Genomic DNA, 16,151 nt, shown 5'->3' with positions numbered 1-16,151 from the left:
CCGAGTTATTCTTGGGTGGGGGGTTTTGTCCCACAAATCGAACCACAGGTTATACACTTTTGATAGTTCTAGCATCCACAACCCCGTTATTGATGACATTTTTGTTTTTGTTCCAGAAGTTAGGCTTTTTGCTATTGAAGTGCGGGCGAGGGTCATCCTTTGGCTCATTATATATCTTGATAAGCCCTTTTTTTATGAGATCCCTCTCACATTTCAAACCCTTGGTAATCATGTCATTGAAGGAGTCTGTGTCTTTCACATCTAGGTGAAATTTCATTTCGTCGTTTAAGTTGGAAATAAATATTTCCACTAATTCTTGTTCAGGTAATTGAAGGGAACGTCTGCTAGACATTTGATGCCATCATTGTAGAAAAACTGAAAATAGCTCTCTTGGTTTTTGCTTAGTGTTACACAGATCAGCCATGGTGATATCATGTTCACTATTGTGTGAGTAATGTGCCAAGAATTTATGGACTAGTTCTTCGAAGGTCCTAATGCCACCTGGTAGTCAGGAAAACCATGATGTGGTTGTTTCTCCCAAACTTTGGGGAAAGATTCGCATTAGGTATGTGTCCTCGTATGCCACTTTTAGACAAGCTTAATGGAATTCTCTAACATTATCGCGAGGATCTCCTTTTCCTCTATACTTTTTGAACTTAAGTGTTTCAAACCCTCGTGGAAAAGGTGGCATATGAAGATTCCTATCAAAGGGATAGGGACAAATATCATTAAGTGAAAATTGGTTAGTTTTCACACCACTATGAATTTGTTGGGCAAGATTATCGACTTGTTGCCGCAACATGTCAATGTCATTTGGAGGAGGAGGAGGTGGGGGATTGCCTTGATGAAGGTTGTATCTAATGTGATCGTGACCTCTTTCATCCCCATTATGACTTTGACATTCTGATGCTTTCCTTAGTTGTGCAACATCAAAATCAGAGGGTAGTTTGGCTCCCTCTTGAGCAAGTCTTAGAAAGTGAGCATTAGCATTGCTCCTGAGTATTTCATCAAAAAGTCGATTAAAAAGAGGGTTGTGTTCTGCCCTTTCTATTGCCGCAATAGTAGGAGTACTTGGATTTTCATCATTTGGGTTTCCTCTAAGAGCTTCTTGGAATTCATTGATATTTTCCTCCTCTTCTTCCTCAATTTCCATTTGTCGAGTTCTAGATCTAGTTTGAGTCATTTTGTATACAAGTTGTTGTTGAAGTTTGGTGAAAATGATGATGAGTTGTTGATGAAATGAGATATTTATGTTTGGTGGAGTGTTTTGCATATGGATCTCTAGCACTAAAAGGTATATGTGACCAAAGTTCTTTCTTGATTTGCTTATTGTGTTGGATTGACAATGTTTGATGTGATAAGGTTTAGAGAGATCTGAGATGTGTTACAGACTCAACTACCTAGTAATGAGAGGATTCACTCATAGACTAGTTTTAATCTACGTAGAAATGCCTCTTAGGATGAGTTTATCCTAGATGTCGAGACACTCTAAAAAGTGATGTATTGTGTTTGATTCAAGCAATATCGAAAGAGAACTTAGGACAAAAAACTCTTGATGTTTTGAGAGTTGGAATGGATTGATGATGTGTGAATGTGATAATGGATGAAATGTTAACTTCAATAGGAACTTTGTGTTACAAAAGGAACAAACTCTTCCTCTTCTTGTTCAGGGGTTGGTGGTTCTTCCCTAGCTGAGTTATATGTGATACAAATGTTTGGAAAGAAAGCAGGATTAATTTTGCCTCCTTTGTTCTTATGATAACTCAAAGCTCGATATTGAGTAAAAGCTCTGTGGTTTAATGACTCTTGATCAAACTCATTTGATTTCCCTTGAAGATAGAGATGCATGTGACGTAAGAAGGTTCTATGAGAGACAAAGATTTGTCTATTAAGATAGAAGAATTTCCTTCTTTTGATGAAAGCCTTTGAGCTCAATGGTCTTTTCTTCAAGTTAATATGTTGATGAAGATTCTTCTTTCTTAAGATGTGAAGAATGGTCATATAGCTTGATATTTTTGCTCTTTTCTTTTTATCTTTGGTTGGTATTTGAGAATGTTTGTGTTGGATGAATACTTGTTTTGGAATTGGATTTTTGATGTTTCTTTGACAAGAAAACAAAGCAAGCACACAAACATAAGAATGTTGCCTCAAAAGACACAAGTAAGTGTGGGTCTAGATCAACCCAATCCTTGGACTTTTATGACCCTTTCTTTCAAATGTATTTTAGGTGTTTTCCAAAGCCTGAAGTCGGCTCAAGTTGTACTAGTCTGACACAAAAGGAAGACACTTCAAACACAATTTATCCCTAAGTTCAAATGGCCAGTTGCGATAATTTTAGCCCACATCTTGATATTTATTCAACTTTGGTACTACATACCTTATGAATCTCGTCGTGGTAGGTAAGGATGTGATATACTAAGTCTTGCATGAGCATAACAAATAGATGATCCCTAGGATGGGGGAGTCACCACTTTTATCAGGCTACAAGTAACCTTTCAAAAAGCTATGTTTCTACTCAAGGAAATATGTATGGTGAGTATCTTGGGAGCAAAACCTTCTATGCTCTTGCACTGAACTTCTCACAAATATCCTCAATCAATAGAATGGGTGGGCTACTACTTAAAGGTGTTTAGTAATTTTTGATGTTTTTGGACATAAGTTCATTTTGCAGTGAATCACTTAAGAGCCTTGTAGCTCGTGGTGGGCCCCATTTGTCCTTTCGGCAAGTTACATTGTAGGAACAGCTATACCCAAGGCTACAACTTTCACTCACACCTGATTTCTATAGCGGCTTGAAGGATTTACCGTGCGAGGTCGTTCCCAAGAGTGATGTGTCTCTTGGCAGGCCTCTCTTAAAAAGATAAAATTTGAGTGTTACTAACACTTTTCTCTTGCACCTAGGACCACGAAAGCCAAGGGAGAGGATAGTGTGTGTTAGAAGTAGGACCACTCGACAAAATATTTTTGCACAAGTGTGCCAAACACAAAATACACTTGTTCTTTTTAACTTGTCATTGCAATGGTGATCTAACTATTTGGAGATGTCACTCCAATAGCCATGGTGTTCTTTTTATCCTTCAAAGACAATATGTTGAGTAAACTAGGAAAAATGAAATCCTGGTCAACTTAACGAAAAGCACGTTTTCTTGAAGTAAATCGCTTTGAAAAATGAGACAAGTTGATTGTTCTTTTTATTTGCCCAAAAACCAAATGTGGATTGTGATTTTTAACTTGAATTGATGCAAGGAAATCAAAATTTGTATTTGTTGAGTTTTAGGCACCAAAATTGAAGTGTTTGAAGTTGTTTTTTAAGCACCAAAATGGAAGTGTTCAAGTTGCCTATCTTGCATGAAAAACAAAATTTGTTTGTGAGTTTTAAAACACCAAATAAAAAATTTGATTTTTAAGCACCAAATGAAGTGTTTGAGTTTGTTTTAACTTGCAATAAAATCAAAAAAAGGGAATTTTAAGCAATAAAAAGGGTTAGTTCAACCTGCACAAGAAAAGAAAAGTCAGTAAAATCCAAACACATGGTGGGCTTCCACAAGCCTAAGAAAAATTAATTTATCGGTTACAAGGCATTTTTTACAATGCTTTGTTACAATAGCGCTATTCTATGTGAAAATAGAAGTGGTACTTAACACAAAAGCGTGACAGTAATTACAAATGTGCTAAAAGAATTGATTCATACAGAAAGTCAATAGTGCTAAAACAGGGACAAAGGCGCTACTTAATAGTCAAAAGCGCTATACTAGGGACAATAGCACTAAATTTGAGACAATAGCGCTATTGTGGAAACAATAGCGCTAAAAGACCAAATTTAAATAGTGCTAAAGCACGAACAAAAGCGCCAAAGCGCGACCTGTGTGTCAATTAAAACAGTCAAACAAGTTTGTTTGTTTTGTTTTTTTGTTTTTTTGTTTTATTTTTCAAAAAGTTGTTCTTTGGTTCACGTTGGGTTTGCCAAATGATGCTTTGCAAAAAGGGGGATAGGTTAGACTAAAACCTGTGGTCGTATAACACAAGAAACACAAGAAATCAAGAAAAATGTTAGTGTTAATCAACCAAAGACATATCTAAGCAGGCATACTAAGAGAGACACTAAAAACAGAGTAAAGCATTTAACTATGAAAATAATTGCAAGAAGACATCTCCAAATATCTTCTACCATGCTTGTAGCTCCTCCTCCCTTGTTCCTCTCCTCTCCAAGTTTCAAATTAGTGTAGCTCTCAGTAGATTTTTGTACTATGGATACCTTATGGAGGTTCAAGATTGAAAATGATTAATCTAAAATGTTATGCAAATGTGAACAAGACCTAAAATAAGAGATTATCTAATTAGCTAGTGTTGATTTTAAACCAAAAGAGTGAATATGATGGATTTATGTTAAATGCTCTCTAAAATTGACTATAATGTAAATGCTTGAGAATGCTGGAGGATTTGAAAATGAGGAATGTGAACTCTATTTATACGTAAAATGGAGCAATGAATGGTTGAGATCGAGTAATCTCAACAAGGGTCAAGATTGAATGGCATTCAATCCATGTGAAGACTTTCAACCCAATCTCAGGATGACAAGTGTCAACATGAGAGGGGTTGAGAGGAGAGGGAAGAAGTATTAAATGCTTGACATGACCTGAGGGTTAACTTGGGAGGTGAGGTTAAGGTTGGGTTGAGTGAATAAATTCATTATTCAAAGAATAATGCTTTTATCTAATGGATAAACTCTTATGCAAGAGTTAGTGAGGATAACCATGGTCAAAGCAATAAATGCTTGAGGAGACACGTGGGTTACATGAGGGTTGAGTTAGGGGTCAAAGTCCCTAACCATGGGTGCAAGTGGATTTAACCATAAATGGTCATGTAAGAGCCATTAGTGGTTTGGAAGACTTTTGAGGTTTAGATTGTTGAACACACAAAGCAATTAATGCTTTTCAAAAACTTTGGAGTCTTTGAGAAGTGACTTCAAGTTGCTTAGGAATGTGACAATATTTAGGGGATGGATTAGTGTTGGTGTAAATAATTATTTATCTTGGATATTATTACACCTTACTTAAGTTTACTTAGGTACATGCATTTCATAGTAGTTTGGGTATGAGACACTTGGGTGTTTGTGCCACATTGGGATAGTGTGTGTAGGAGAATTTCCACCTTTTATGGTGTGATCTTGTTGTTACACTCTACATTCAATGGGTGATCCACCTCATGTGGAATATTATATTGTTTCTCCTACCTACCCACACCTATTTCCTACCTACCCTTGTTTCTTATTGAGCCACATGTCATGTCTGTGTGCTCACATATCCATATAGCCTTGCCTATATAAGCAAGCTCATATTCATTGTATGCAACGCTTGATGATCCAGTTGATCAGTATTTTCATCTCGATAGAATACAGTTTATTTCTATCATATATTTTGTCTCTCTTATTTGTGCTTTCCATTGCCTCTTGAGCTTAGCAAAATATCACATGGTATCAGAGTTGGTCCATGTCTCACATGGTATCAGAGCCATTAGAGTGTCATTGGTTTGCCAATTAAGAGAAATTTGATGCTATTTGGGTTGTGCATTTTGGAGTTTTCTATTGCAGGTTATTATTGAAGCTTGATGGGTCAAATCTGAGGTTACCATTGGATTGAGGAGGACCAAGAAAGTTAGTTTTACCTTTTGTTTCATCCAAATCGGACTTCAGAGGCCAAATCTAAAGGCATTTGAAGTTTGACGTTGCGGCGGAAATTTTCCAGAAATTATAATTTTGCAAGCATTTTTCAAATAGCGATATCTCACTCATCCGGACTCGTTTTTTCGAGCAATTTTTTTTGTTTTGGGGTAGAATTTTGTGATCTATACAATGGTACAGGATTTTTCTAATTTTTGGATATAGGTTTTTTGGAAATCATGAAATCCCAATTTTTACAACTTTGGAGGCTTCGTTTGGGCTCATATGGACTCCTTTTCAGGTGTCGTTTTTTTTTTAAAGTGCATATTTTTTCATCTACTTTCATAATCTGCCATCTGTTTGTAGTGATTTTAAGTAGAAATTGTACTTTCAGTATTTGGCCATTTTTGGCATATTTGGTACTTGTATTTTGCTTGGATCTCAGTTTAGATCACTAGCAGTATTTGTTGAAGTCTCTTAGATCTCATTTTGAGAAGTTGTAAATTGAAATCAGAAGTCCACTTTGCCTTGTTTTGCAAGTGGCCCATTGTATACACACTAAGTATAAAGTGTCAAAATCACCTTTTTTGGGGGGATTTCTTGATTGAGTATTTTGGGGGGGTGTCTTGTGTGATTGTGCCTCTCTCTATCTTGTGTTTTTCAATTTGGTGCTATGGGTTCTCCTAAATTTCCACTTTTAACTCCTCACAATTATGCATCATGGAAAATTAAGGCATGGAGTAAACTAATGGAAAAAGGACTCATTCATTATGTAAATGAAACTATTGCACCACCACCTGATCCTAAGGTTGATCCTAATGCTCAAATTGAATGGCTTACTAAGAATGCTATGGCACTTGGAACTCTTAGAAAGTATGTATCAGATGACCTCATTTTTCACATTGATAAGTGTACAACAATTAAAGAGGCTTGGAATATTTTTAAGAAATTGTATGGTCAAGTTGATGAGATTAAGAGCTACAAGCTTGATAGTGAACTCACAACTTTGGATCCCAAAGCTTTTGATACAATCCAAGATTATGTCACAAAAGCAACTGAGCTAAGAGCAAACTTAAAGGATTGTGGAATTGACAAAAAGAATGCTCAATTGGTTTATAACTTGTTGGACAAGCTTCCTTCAGAGTATGTAGCCTTTGTATGTAGCTTTCACACCCATAGGTTAGCTCAAGGTTCCTCATACACTTCTCCCTCATTTGATTGATTCACGGAGATGTTGATACTTGAGCAATCTAAGTTGACCATGATGGGGATTCTCAAATCTTCAAAGTCACAAGCTTTGGTAGCTAACAAAGGGAATCAAAGTAATCAAGGAAAATGCAAGAATCAAAAGCAACCTAAGTCAAAACCACAACAAGATGGAGCACAATCTTCCTCTCCACAACAAGATGATTCACTATTCTCACCTAAGAGGAAATCATATAAGGACAATCTTTTTTGTGGATATTGCAAGAAGTCGGGACATGATAAACATCATTGTTATAAGAAGAATATTGATGAGTTGAAGAATCTTCTTGAGAAGAATAGAATCAACCTACCTTCTAGAATGTCTACATAGGCTTCTTCTTCCAATGATAAAGGAAAGGATCACTCTTTTGGGACAGATAAAGGAAAGGGACAAGCTCTTTGTGCTACTACAAGTCATGATTCAGGGAGATGGCTTCCAGATTCAGGGGCTTCTCATCATATGGCTTCTTCACAGTCTATGTTTTCTACATTTGAGCCTTGCCACATGCCGCAAATTTTGATGGGCAATCATACATACATAGATGTGATTGGGAAAGGATCTATTGCCATTGGGGATAACTCCTTCGATGATGTGTTGTGTGTAACCCACTTGACAAATAATCTTCTTTCCATCTATCAAATCACACATGGGGCAACTAGGAAAATTGTGGAGTTCACACCTGATTCAGTTATCATTAGAGACTTGGAGAGTGGAGCTATCATTGTGACTGGGGTGGTTGATCATGCATCTTGGTTGTACTCTTTTTCAGATTTTGGTCCTATTGATGAGGTTGGTTCTTCTTATTTTGATGATTCAGATTTTGAGGAGAACTTTGGGCATTTGAACTTGGGTATTCTCACATGTGACCCCATTCTTGAGCCTTGCATTTCATCTCCTTCTATTGATATCACACCACCTATTGCACCTGATGATGCAGCTAGTGCAATAGTTTTGCCTTCTTATGATTCAGTGCAATAGGATATTTCATGTCTTCTAGCTTCAGTTGATTGGGATGCCTACTTGACAGACATTGCATATTTGTTTGTGGACTCCTACATTGTAGATTTGGGAGACACCATTCATGAAATTCATCTTCTCTTTGATGAAGATGATCCTTCTTTGATTGTTGCGAGGGATAACTCTGACCCTCTTGTGCATTCTCTACATGATCAATCCTTAGAGGTTGACATGATTGTGGATACTTTTGTACAACACTTGGAGGAGGTCTCTTTATCTTTTGAGGAGACATATGAGTCTTTGGATATTGTTCTACATTCATCTCCACTAGATCTTGGAGTGCCTTTTTCAGTAGTGTGGCACAGTTTACCACCTTTGGAGGGGGTACCTTTCAACATCAACATGGGGACACTTGAGCAGTTTTCAGAGATTCTTTCATCATGAGTATTTTTTCTCCATCTTCCTTTCATGGTTGGGGAGACTTTTTGGATACACCTTTGGTTTTGTTTCTTCCTAAAGGGAGGAATGTGGTTCGACGTTTGTGGAGCAGTTTCTTCATTCATCTTCAAGCTTCTATCATTGGTGCAGATTCCAGATTGAGGGGGGGCTTCCTAGTCTCTCTTCTTCTTCTCTCATATGGGGGGGAATTTTTCCTCACATGGGGTTTTGTCCTTCACATACTTCTATGAGAGTTGTTTGTATCTAGTTTTCATCTCTCTTTTGGGGGAGGGTTTTTTCCCATTGGGTTTTTCTCTCTTTCCTCACTTTGTGAGAGATTTCCTTGCATTGGTTTTCATGCATTTGCATTTGTCCATGAGTACCTAACATGGCCTCGTAGCCAGGACCCATCTTGCATTGCTTAGTTGCATTGTAGACTTAAGTGCATTCCCCTAAGTTGCACTTAAGGGGGGGGTTGGTGTAAATAATTATTCATCTTGGATATTATTACACCTTACTTAAGTTTACTTAGGTACATGCATTTCATAGTAGTTTGGGTATGAGACACTTGGGTGTTTGTGCCACATTGGGATAGTGTGTGTAGGAGAATTTCCACCTTTTATGGTGTGATCTTGTTATTACACTCTACAGTCAGTGGGTGATCCACCTCATGTAGAATATTATATTGTTTCTCCTACCTACCCACACCTATTTCCTACCTACCCTTGTTTCTTATTGAGCCACATGTCATGTTTGTGTGCTCACATATCCATATAGCCTTGCCTATATAAGCAGGCTCATATTCGTTGTATGTAATGCTTGATGATCCAGTTGATCAGTATTTTCATCTTGATAGAATACAGTTTATTTCTATCATATATTTTGTCTCTCTTATTTGTGCTTTCCATTGCCTCTTGATCTTGGCAAAATCTCACATGGTATCAGAGCTGGTTCATGTCTCACAATTAGAATAATTAGGAAGGATTTAGAAGAATCTAGAAGGGGGTTAGGATTGCAAGTGGGTTTGGTGGGTGAGGGAAAATAGGATTTTTATTAAAATAAAATTTATTTATTTCAATAAATAGGTGCAAGTTGCATTTTTAGGAGAATGCAAGTGGGGGGGATTTTAATGATTTAAATAAATGTTTTATTTAATTTATTTAAAAGAGGAAAGGGGGTTAAATTGAATAAATAGGATTTATTCATTTAATTGATTGTGAATTTTGGTTTAATGAATTAATTAAAATAAATTGAATAATTTATTTAATTAATAGGAGAATGTTTTAAGAAGGATTAATTAAATATTAATTTAATTAACTGATGGCTAGTGGATTTTTAATCAAATAAATAGCAAATATTCATTTAATTAAAATGGACAGATTTATGTGACTATAGAAAGTATTCAGAAGCGCTTCCTTTGGTCAGGTTCTGAATCCAATAGTAGGCTTCATTTGGTCGCCTGGGATCAAGTTTGTTTGCCTAGAAATCATGGAGGCTTAGATATTAGACATCTGAGAGACTTTAATAGAGATTTAATGGTGAAGCATCTATGGAGATGTCTAAAATAGAACAATGAGTGGATTGATATTTTTAAGGACAAATACCAAATTCGTGGCTTCTAAAAAATGCTGGAAAATTATTCCCTCCCGACTTTTGTTTCTGATTTGTGGGATAACTTCTTCAAGTCCTCGTCCATTATTTCTCAGGGAAGTCGGTGGGTTCTAGGAAATGGTAGAAATATAATTTTTTTGGATGATTGGTGGACAGGAGAGGGACCTTTGTCTAATTCAGTGGGTTTCACATTTCAAAGAGAAATGCATTAATCTAATTGGATCTTGGCTTGTGGATTATATCAATAATGGTTTTTGGGTGGACCTCAGAACCTTGGATGCTTCTCTATCTTCATTGTTTTCTTGGTTGAACCTGATCATCATTCCTTCTTCTCTGGTGGAAGATGTGGTTATTTGGAATGGCTCTTCCTTGGGGCAATTTCTAGTACCAAATGCTTTTAGAATCATCACCAGGTTTTTTTCTCCTCCCCCCTTTTGGGTTGGAATTTGGAATAGTCTCTTAATTCCTAAATTCAATATCTTCTTCTGGTTATTCATCCAAAAAAGGATTGCTACCATTGATAATATTTATAAACATGGGATCCCCATCACTAATAGATGTTTTTTATATAAAGAGGAAGCCGAAAATGTTGATCATTTTCTCTTACATTGCTCCTTTGCTAGGGACATCTAGGCCTTCTTTTTCAACCTCTGGTATTGCAATTGGGACTCCCTTGATTCTATCCAAAACTTCTAGTTCCAATGGAAGTGCCCTTATGACAATCATGTGATTGGTATTCTATGGAACTTATCCCTACCTCATATTGCTTGGGGTTTGTGGAAGGAAAGAAACAATAAGGTCTTCAAATATTTGGAGTATAATGCTCTTGTGGTGGTTGTCAGAATAAGGAATGCTATTAAGGAAAGTTTTCTTAATTATTTTCCTAGCAAGAAAGATGATCCTCCTCTTGAGTCTTTCCAGGAGGAATGGGATCCTATCAAGCGGTGGTAGATAAGTTGGAATATATCTATCCCTATTTATAAGATCAAACATACCAGAGAGAATGTTTCTTGGAATCTGTCCCTTTCGGGGTGGATTAAAATTAATATCAATGGGGCAGCCAAAGGAAATCCTGGGCTGGTTGGCTATGGGGGAGTGGCGAGGAACTATTTGGGTTTGTTGGTCTTTGCAGTGGCACTCCCTTTGGGCACCCAGATTAACCATTTTGCGGAGGCTAGCGCTACTTATATTGGGCTACTCATGGTGAGCAAGGAGAGGTTCAAGCAGGTCTAGTTGGAGAGTTATTCACTTAATATCATCAAATGCATTAAGGAATGTACAGTGCCTAGATGGACTATCTCAAACTTAATCAAAGATTATCCTGAAATGATAGCCAACTTGGAGGATTTCAAGATTGCATACGTTTTTCGGGAAGGAAACAAACTGGCGGATCATTTGGCCAACTTGGTGATGGGTAACGTGGTGGTTAAATGATGGAGTGGAGAGGAAACTTTCCCAAAAACCCTGTGTGACCTAGCAAGAAATGATGCCAAGATCTACGGCCTTTCTAATGAAATTTATGATGAAAGATTATGATGGGATGGGATCCGTTGGGGTAGTATTTCAAATTATTACCACTTTGCGAAGTGTAAGAACGTTTAGTTTTCCTTTTTTATGGTTTGCTTTCCTCCTGGTTTTTCTAGAATCTTTTTTTTTCTTGAGCTTTAGAATGGGAGGCAAGCAGAATAGGTTTGAGCCCACAACCTATGATAAATGGCAGAAGAACAAGGAGGTTTGGGAGGAAATATCTGGTGGCGGGATGGTTCCTTTTTTGGAAATATTGCATGGGCATTCAGCCATTATTATGGAAAGTTTTGTCAAAGGGTGGAATAAGGGTGTGTTGACTGCCTTTGGTGTGGAGTTTCAAGTTGATGAAAATATGGTCACTGCTGTTACGGGCCTAGATATGAAAGGCGGAAAATTCTATAGAGACAGGAAGTCGGTTGAGGAGGCTATTATTCCCTTTTATGATAAGGACAAGGAAATACTGAGGGTTATGAAGATGGCGGATGATGGCTATAACAGGAAAGAGTTTATTTCCCTCTGGGTTGATATGGCAGAACTTTTCATGAGGTACATCACCCTGGATGGTAGATATGCTAGTATTTTTTCTCACTATTTTACTATCTTAAACCATTTTAGGCATGGTAGATTGATTTCCATTCCCTTTTATCTGGTTTCGTCATTGGAAAATAGTTTAGTTAAACACTCTAAAAATTAGGATAACCATGTGATTCATGAAGGGCTTATCTTGTTGATTATGGAATACACTCAGGCCCATGAAGTGAAACCATCCCCCAAGGATAAAACCCACATTTCCTCTTCTAACCCTGATGTGCAATTGGTTTCTGATATGGAAATAGATGAGGGTGATAGTGGTATGGCCATGGACTGGCGAGATATCAAGGATATGGAGGACCCTGAGTATAAACTAAAAATTGAAGGGGAGTTTATGGTGACCCCGGGAACTCATAGAAGCAGGAAAACCAATCCCCTAAGGTGGGCGGCTAGTAAGTTTAAATCTAGCAGCAAGAAAATGCAAGGCTTAGAGCCTCCCACTAAAAAGAAATCAAAACTTACCAACTCTAGTGGGTCCAAATCCCTAGACCATGAGATTAAGTTATACATCCCTATCAAGGTGGATGATGAGAAACAGGGGAGTGTGATTAAGGAAAATAAAGGCGAGATAAAGGAGGAGAGGGTGATGGGGAATTTTCTATTGGAGGCTACCAAAAGTCAAGAGCAATGTTGGAAGTGGGTGGAGAAGGATATTGGATCCCTAAAAGATGGGATTAAAGGAATTGTTGACACCTTCACAGAATACCCTATGCCCAACAAGTATGAGATGATCATGAGTATGATCCAGAAAATTTCGTAGGATGTGGAAACCATGAAGGTTAACCAAGAGAACAGAATTGAGAAGCTAGAAGAGGATGTGAGTGAGATCAAGGAAAACCTAAACAATCTGGTGGAAATCAGTAGGCAAGCGATTAACAATAACGCTAATGGTTTGGAAAAGATTAATTCTATGATGTCTGATTATAGAACCGGGACCATCACCAGTGACCCTCCCATGGGTGAAAAGCAAGAAAAGATTTCTTCGAAGGCTGGATAGAGTGTTGCTCCTTGGAAGATTAGTTCAGGTCCATGTACTAGAACCAAGAGCCAGAGCCAGGACCAGGACCAGGGAACCTCCAGATTCATCATGGAGGACTTGGAGAAGATTAATAGGAGTATTATTCAAAAAAACATTGATTTGATGCACTCTCTTAGTTGAGTGTGTGGTCCTATTTTTTGGTTCAGCTTTTTTGTTTTTTGTTGTCGGTCTATGTGTGGCTCATCCCCTGATCTACTTAGTTTTTTGGTCTAGTTGGTTGATGGCCTTGGTCTGTAATACTTTGGGTTTCAGGTCCCTGTAAAACCTATTTATCTTTATCAAAAACAATTAATTGGCATCTTGCAGTTTGATTTAAGTTCAAAATAGTTTTGCCATATTCTTTTAACCATTCTCCTACAAGTTCATTCATTCATTTTATCGAGCATTAGATTCAAAATATTCTCATTGATGTCAATTAGATACTTTGATTTCCTACGAATGATTCTAGGAGGTGTTAACATTGGTGCATTGCATGCATTAGGTACATTCATCACATCAAATAGAGATGGTGTATGTTTATCATTGTGTGCATTAGGTACATTCATTGCATTAGGTTCATATGGTAAATCAGATGTTGTTGGTGCATCTTCATCATTTGTTTGATTATTCATTGTGATCTCTTCTTGCATTGCATTATGTTCATTTGGTAAATATAATTGAGATGTTGAGGATGGTGTACCTTCTTGTCCCATTTTTCTTATGTCACGTAATTTCATCATATGATGCCTTTGTCTTTCCTTTTTAGCCTCTCATTGTTCCACCATTCCTTGCTTGTTCTTTCTCATCGTTAATACCGGCCATCTTAAATAGAATCATATTACATATATATGTAAACAAAAGTTCTTAAACAATCAAATAACCATAGAATTGAGCATTATAATTATTTTTTCAAATCAAAACTATTAAAAAATCACAATAACATTGACCAAACTAATAAGAACAACAATTCAATCATTTGAAATTATGCAAAACAAAAATTTCACTTACTTCTGCATATAAAATTGTCATAGAAGCGTAGCAACAATTGCAGTGGGGCCTTCAACAACCTCAAATACTTATTTTGAGTTTGTTGAGGTTGTTGGGAAACTAAAATTATGTCCAAGAACCGCGTAAGTAGTATGTTTACTAACCCCTTGCATGATTTTAGTCCCTAAAAATGCTCAGTAGAACAACGTCCATATTCCCAGTACCCCGTACACGCTTTTAACTTATCAAAACCCCGTACATGTTACTTGTAGTAAAGAAAATGTGAAGTAAAAGGGAGGGAGGGAGAGGGAGAGGGAGGGAGAGGGAGAGAGAGGGGGGGGAGGGAGATGGATGGAGAGAGAGAGAGAGGGAGAGAGAGGGGGGGAGAGAGAGAGAGAGAGGGAGATAGAGGGAGAGGGATAGAGAGGGGAGGGAGAGAGGAGGGAGAGGGAGAGGGAGGGAGGGAGAGGGAGAGAAAGGGGGAGAGGGAGAGGGATGGAGAGAGAGAGGGGGGGATGGGATAGAGACAGAGAGACAGAGAGACAGAGAGACAGAGAGAGACAAAGAGAGAGACAGAGAGAGATAAAGAGAGAAACAAAGAGAGATTAGATTAAGGATATTCCATTGTCTTTTGTTTTATAATATATTGGTAGGTGAACATGTATGATGTTTTTTGGGCCATGGTTGAAGGGGATCTGATGGTTCAAAAGAAAGGAGTGATTATGATAAAGGAGGTGGGAGATGAGATTATTATGTTCCAAGTGGTATATAATGAGGGGTAAACAGAATATAGTGATGAAAGAGGTGGGAGGAGAAAGTATTGTGTTTCAGGTTGCAAGTTTCATGGAGAATGGAAGAGTAGAAGTGATAGTGGAGGAGGTAGGAGGACAAAGCTTGAAAGTGTTTCTGAATTTTCTCTACACAAGAAAAGTGGGTGATAATGATTTTTTTGCCAATTATAAACAACTTGTGAGGCTTGCAGCCAATTTTCAAATAAAGAAGTTGTTTAACACATTGAATTTGTGTATGGATGGGGTATGGAGGAAAGGAGAGAGGGGGAGCATGGTGGTTTTTTTTTTGTAAGTAGTATTGTTACTGCTTTTTATATTGTAATAATGGTTCATCTTGCCACCTTATGACACCATATGACCCCTTAGTACATCATATGCTCCTAAAGAGTCATGTGGTGTGCTAAGGGATCACATGATGTCATTAGGTCCTAAGGGAGAGGATGGGAGAGAGAGGGGGGATGGGAAAGTAGGGGAGATAAAGTGGGTAGGGAGAGAGAAAGAGTGGGGAGGGAGATAAGAAGAGAAAGAGAGAGAGGGATGGGGTATCGAGGAAGGGAGAGAGGGGGAGCATGTTCGTTTGTTATTCTTGTAAGCAGTATTGGTATTGTTTTTTATATTGTAATAATGGTTCATCTTACCACCTTATGACACCGTAATTCCATCTTGCCATCTTGACCCCTTGGGACATCATATGCTCCTAAAGGATCATGTGTTGTTATGTGGGGTCCTAAGGGAGGGAGGCAGAGAGAGAGAGGGGGGGGAGAGACCCCTTAGGACACCACATGACCCCTTAGAGTACCACATTAGGGTTATATGGTGTCGTTAGGGGCCATATTCTGTCCTAAGGGGTCATATTGTGTCCTATGACCCCTTATAACACCATATGGTGTTGTTATGGGTCGTATGGTGTCTTTAGGGGTCATATGGTATCTTGTGACCCCTTAGGTGTCATTAGGGGTCATATTGTGTCCTATGACCCCTTAGGACACCATATGACCCATTATGACATCATAAGGTGTCATTATGGGACGTATGTTGTCCTTAGGAGTCATATGGTATCATGTGACCCCTTAGGACACCATATGACCTCTTAGGTGTCATTAAGGTCATATTGTGTTCTAAGGGTCATATTATGTCGTATAAACCTTTAGGACACCATATGAACCCTTAGGTGTCGTTAGAGGTCATATTGTGTCCTAAGGGGTCATACAGTGTCCTAAGACATGGGTCATAATGTGTCCTTAGGGGTCATATTGTGTCCTACGACCCCTTAAGACACCATATGACCCCTTACGACACCATATGGTGTCATTATGGGTTGTATGG

The sequence above is a fragment of the Cryptomeria japonica genome, chromosome 8 (assembly GCF_030272615.1).
Source record: "Cryptomeria japonica chromosome 8, Sugi_1.0, whole genome shotgun sequence".
In the NCBI taxonomy this organism is placed as follows: domain Eukaryota; kingdom Viridiplantae; phylum Streptophyta; class Pinopsida; order Cupressales; family Cupressaceae; genus Cryptomeria; species Cryptomeria japonica.
Note: the sequence above shows the minus strand (reverse complement) of the source record.